This window comes from Calliopsis andreniformis, chromosome 4, assembly GCF_051401765.1.
Source record: "Calliopsis andreniformis isolate RMS-2024a chromosome 4, iyCalAndr_principal, whole genome shotgun sequence".
Taxonomy (NCBI): Eukaryota; Metazoa; Arthropoda; class Insecta; order Hymenoptera; family Andrenidae; genus Calliopsis; species Calliopsis andreniformis.
Genome location: NC_135065.1, coordinates 5,679,960 through 5,685,959, shown reverse-complemented (window position 1 = coordinate 5,685,959; position 6,000 = coordinate 5,679,960). Strand labels below are relative to the sequence as shown.

General features: G+C 41.4%; 1 long non-coding RNA gene across 1 annotated transcript in view; it reads left to right on the top strand.

Annotated features, from left to right (window-relative positions):
* Nucleotides 1-894: 894 nt before the first annotated feature.
* Nucleotides 895-6,000, top strand: part of LOC143178512 (uncharacterized) — a 72,307-nt gene continuing 67,201 nt past the window's right edge. The window contains exon 1 of the long non-coding RNA XR_013001798.1: nucleotides 895-1,010. This is a non-coding gene — a long non-coding RNA (uncharacterized LOC143178512). The remainder of the gene's footprint in view (nucleotides 1,011-6,000) is intronic.

The window sequence follows — 6,000 nt, the reverse complement described above, 5'->3', positions numbered from 1 at the left end:
TCTCGCGAATCTTTGGGAAAATCAGGCTCTGTTATAAAGACGTCGATCATTTCTTAATTTCTTTTTCTTACGAATTGTAGTTTCTCGGTATAAGCTCATGGGTTACTGATGAGAGGAATGTTCGCTTAGAAAAGGGACATGTCTTTGAAATTGCTTCATGTGTTGCAAGCTTTGTTTGGAGTTGGATTAGTTAAGTTGGATTCACATTTGTTTATTTTTTCAAGATACTGTGATTATATAGAACATATTTCTATATGTATATATTAATTTTATTCAGATTATGGAATTTCGGTTGAGATCCTACTGTACTTATTTTCTTCGCTAAAATAATTCACAACTTCACAATATTTAGGCTATTGACTAAAGTAAGTGCCTGCCCAGATACTCGATAAATGTGGACTAACAGTGTATTTAAGAGTTATGGTTACTGAAAAGAATTTTCATCCACATTTTCCTGACATTCTAAGAGATTAAATTAAATCCTGAATACTGGAGTCATTGAAGTATTTTTAGAGGCTTGCAATAGGAGAATGTTCAGGCTACTATTATAAATGACGATGGGTACATTATTGTGTGAAAGTGTACTGTGTACAATGTCATTAGGAATATGTAGGTATTGCATTTATTACAGAAATGCAATAAGAACACTAAAGGCCAAACACATTCACTCGATATTAATGCAACATAAGCACAAAAAATTGAAATATTGATGAAAGGATTTTCTTACCTTCTTTTATAACTCATCATCTTCTTATGCATAATCACTAGATACGTAAGAAATTGCATCTAAAAATACCTACATACTTTCTTCACTCACAAATTATCATTATTCTTACTTTGTTTTCTTATTGCAGAATACCTACCAAGTTTCTTAGATAAGAACATTATCCTGTAATGCAAGACTTCATTCAAACGACGCAGTCTCTTAATAGGGTTAATACCCTAGAACTCCTAACGGAGGGGTTTCTCGAACTCACCAATCGAAAAACATTAAAACAGACTTTTTCCAAGTAAGTCAAAAATTCTCTAAAATCTATTTATTATCGTGTACACATTTTGAGTACAATACTCTGAAGTCCACGTTGTCATGTGTTAAAAACACTGTGCACAGAAACAAAAAACATTCTCCGTGTTAACAGCTCAGAAGTTCTAAGATTAATTTACTTTCTACTCTTCTATTATTACATGTAACCAGTGTGTACAACAAATATCTGTGATTACAAGGCAAAATGACCTAAGTCACGTATTTATGTTATCGACAAATTGACGTTTGAAGTTTTCAACTTCAATATTGTCTCATGGACCAGGATACTTGTCCATATGTCTGTACTTATACCTATTTCTGTGCTTTCGGAATGAAATCACTTTCAAACAAAATTTTTATTGAAAGTATAGTACTTTTTTTTAATCTTACATGTTAGTAAGTAAACTTGAATAAAAGTACAAAATTGGGTATGAGAACAGAAATATAGATAAGTACCCTAGGGTCTTCTCAAACCCTTGATTTAGGTGAAAAAATCTTTTAATGATAATTGTTTCTAAAAACATAAATTCCATATTCTAAATGGAAATTAAGGCCTTAACTCGTATTTTTTGAAAATATGACATAGGTCGTTTTGCCTTATAATCATACTATTAAAGCCTCAACTGAAATTTCTTAAAAACGTCAGTGACACAGGTCGTTTCAGCTCGCATTTATATTTTACAAATATATATTCATATTATCTAAAAATACAAATTCTATATTCTAGATGTGAATTCGAAATTTCCGAAAAACGTCACCTCGTGACACAAGTCGTTTCAGCTCGCATTTATATTTTACAAATATATATTCATATTACCTAAAAATACAAATTCTATATTCTAGATGTGAATTCGAAATTTCCGAAAAACGTCAGCTCGCGACACAGGTCGTCTCAGGTTGCAGCCGCAGATATTTCCTCGACTCGCGGTATTTCTGTCTCCTCACGAAGGAAACCATAAAACAATCGCTATGCTCGGAGCGCACGTGAACGGAGGTCGATATCTCTGAGCCGTGGCGACGTCCACGCGCGTCAGGCTCCTACCATTAAAATTACCAGGGACGTTAATGAACCGATCGGGCAAAAGCAAACGACGCCGGCCGTTTCGCGCGCCCTTCGTGTGCGGCGAGCGACGGTCAAGCCTCGCCGCGCTCGTTTCTTCCTCCCGAGTTGCTCCTTTTTCTCTGGACGTCCTCTCCTCCTCGCCGTGGCGGCTCTCTCGGCGAGATTTATTAACGCGCGGTGCTCGCCTCGCGGGGCTACACACGCGTTGCGAATTACGGACGTCTCTCGCTCGAGCGAGCGCCGCCTAGCGAGAACCCGTCACCCAGATCGCCTATTTGCACACAATGCGACTTATGAAAAATATCTGTATTAAATAACCGCGGTTTCGACGGGGCGCGTCTCATTGTTCGCCAACCTGGCCGCGTTAAATCAACCGAGCGATGGCTAGTGACGGCGACCGAGTCGCTTCGAATTTGTACTGTACGGAGCTGGTGACGTTGCAGCTGGAGAAAACGTGGATCCATGTGGTCACTGAAGGTTGGATCGCCTGATTTCACGTGTACTTTCAGATTTAACGTATTATTGGTCTAACTAATGGTTACTAATGCCGAGTCGACACTTGTTGGTGAACAGCTCGTGAATAGCTCGTGAACAGCTCGCGAACAGCTCGCGAACAGCTCGCGAACAGCTCGCGAACAGCTCGCGAACTGTGTTCATCAGTAGTATAGACGTTTTTGCAACCAGCGAACAGTAAAAGGACCTCTTCCTGAGCTCACAGTCTGCAACTGTTCGAAACCAGCTCACAAGCTGTTCACGAGCTTCAAACTGGTCACCCTGCAGTTTTCGTTCGTAAACTGCTTGCGAGCTGCTCGCGAACTGCGTTCGTCAGTAGTATAGACATTTTTGCGACCAGTGAACAGTAAATAGCGAGCTCCTCAGCAAACAGCGAGCACTGTTCGCTCAGGAAGCGGAACATCAAAGGACCTCTTCCTGAGCTCACAGTCTGCAACTGTTCGAAAACAGCTCACGAGCTTTAAACTGGTCACTCTGCTGTTTTCGTTCGTAAACTGCTTGCGAGCTGCTCGCGAACTGCGTTCGTCAGTAGCATAGACATTTTTGCGACCAGCGAACAGTAAATAGCGAGCTCCTCAGCAAACAGCGAGCACTGTTCGCTCAGGAAGCGGAACATCAAAGGACCTCTTCCTGAGCTCACAGTCTGCAACTGTTCGAAAACAGCTCACGAGCTTTAAACTGGTCACTCTGCTGTTTTCGTTCGTAAACTGCTTGCGAGCTGCTCGCGAGGAGTTTGCGAACAGTTCTCTGCGATATGGACCCAGCATAACTGAATCTACGTATCCTCTATAGAGACAGAGTCAAAATTAAAATTCTCATCAGACGCCTGCATAGTGAATTTCTGAACGAAACAGCCTTAATTCTATAGCTACACCATGGACAAACGTTCCTAAGTAGCTTCTCCAGCTCCTAGAACGAGATGGCCCCTTTCATTGTGGTTGGGACATTGTCGCGCAATTAGAAATTCCCACAGCAGAAATGGGGCTGGGTTCTCCCCTTGTCACTCTCTCGATCTCCTTTCGATTTCCTTCAATGGGAGCATCCTCTCATTTTCCCCTCCAAAGTAGACACTTCTTTTCAGTGTTGCGATAAAAAGGAGGGTCCACGAGGGACAGGCTTGTTAAGCGCTTTTAAAGATTGTTAATATTGATGAGCGCATTTTGATGCACTACGATGCCCTGAAATCTTTAAAACAAAAGATTCAAGATTTCGAGGAAAATGAAGCAGAATCTTAAAAAATCTGAAGGGATAGAAAAAAATGAAAACACAATTTTTCTATAGTTTCATTTTTATTAGTAACCCCTCTTTTCCCTTTTTTTAAATCAAATTTAATATCTGGAATTCGCTAGCTCCTCGATGAATTATGAGCTTATAGTTAGAGAATACAGTGACTTAAACTTCGTGACTTGAATTCACTCACACTTAGAACCCTAGAAAATATAAGACACTTCGAGATCAATCTTTGCACCCATGACTTCGATTTAAATCCTCAAAAGACAAGGACCACGTAAAATAAAAGAATTCCTAAAAAAGTCCCAAGGAAACCCAACTTTACTATCGAGCTTTTATTGAGATTACAGGATGACACTGCATCTAACAATATTCACTAACGACTCAATGCTCAATCTCGAATCTCCTCTCCGTATTTCTATAAACAGTCTCGCCTCGAGCCTGCTTCGCGATTCTCCCAGCGTTCAATTCCAGTTTGCGAGAACATCAACGCGACGAGCGACGGGGAAACGTGTCGGTTGTGCATTTAGCGCGGTGAAACCTCCAGCGGCGAACACCGTTAAACGTTCATCCTCGTCTGGCGAACGCCAGAGTTCCGTTAGCTTCTTTTGTGATAGGCTTCTTTCGCCTTTTTGTCAGCGAAAGACGGATTCCAGGATTCTCCACGGTGCAGTTCGATTCCTGGACTCGCGTGGAGAAACGCCAGCGCGTCTGGCGTTCGCGGAAACGACGTTTCCACATTTGCAAGCAGAGCAAACACCGAGCCTCTCTGCGGGCACCGTTTACGACGAGGCGTTATTAAAAAATTAGGAAAAAGAAGTGGCTGGGGTTAATGAAGGGGTTCAGGTAACGCGGACACCGACTCGGGGGCCCGTCAATAAAACTCCTTTTAATTTAGTAGCGGGGCCGCTTTAATTGAGCGCATTCGTTTTAATTCGACGTAAAAGCCGCTGTTTAATTCGATTTTTCTGCGTCCACGCCGGGATCCCAGACGCTGCACGCGATCGCGTCCCTCTTAATTCACTTGGCCTTGATTTGCCTGAGCAATTCAGCGGTGGCGTTCGCTGTCATCCCTGCGTTAAAAGGGGAGGAGAGGTACGCGAGTGGTGGATTTTTTGACGCATGTTTGCGAAACGTTGGAATCAAGTTTTAATAAAGCAGTGTCTTGCTAATGGGAGATGGTTAATTGAATTCGAAGGCCACGGAGGGATTAAGCTGCTTAGTGGGCTGAAGAGGGAGGTTCCTTGGGCAAAATTAATGGACATCTCTATGTCGAATATTTTGGAAGTGAATTTAGTTTTAACGATGGATTTGCACTAATTGCATTGAATTATTACAAAAAAAACAAGTATTCCGATTAAATAATGAGTAATATAAAGGTATCGAAATGGTCTTTTCACATTGGACGTAAAAAAAGCGAATCTAAATTTTCTGTGTACCTAATCAGTCATCGGTTCTCTTTTCTCTTTCTTATATTCTTCGTCATCACCATCAACCTCCATCGTGGCTCAGTCCTGTGCAGAATTAATAGTATCAGAAATGGCGTGAAATAGAGACTGCGCCATCGAATTATGAAATTCTTTTTACAATATTTGTGTATCTATATGAAGAAGGTTTAAAAAAAAAAATGAAAAAGCTGCGTGGCAGTAAACGTGTCGGAAGTGTATTTCAAGTTCCATGTATCTGTGCGTCTATACATAAAATTTATTTAACAACTGACATGGTCAGGTACTTTTACGATCAGCAGTATATGGTATCTCATCGCGTGGAGTTATTCAGCAAATGATTCGCGAACCGACGAGCGCGCAAATATTTGCAAGTCGCGCGGCGCACGAACTTCACCGTCGAACGCTCGTAAATTCAGAATTAATGCGGGAAAGTGGAGCAGCGGTGAAAAAGTACAGCGGCGCGAAGTAGAACGCTTTGGGTGAAAAATTCGCGACTACGGGTAGTAAACGCGAACGCTCGAGCAGAATGTTGCAATATGGAGACAAAGGAATGCTTGAAATAATTATCGAAAAAGTCCGTTGCGAAGGCAAAAGGCGGAAAAGTTGCGGGGAAAACGTTGACTGAAGTTTTTAAAGGAATAGAAATATTGAATCCCCTGGATGGAAGGTGAGAGAAAAGGTGGAAGAATCTGAGGGGAGCAACAAGTTTGTGATTTTTAAAT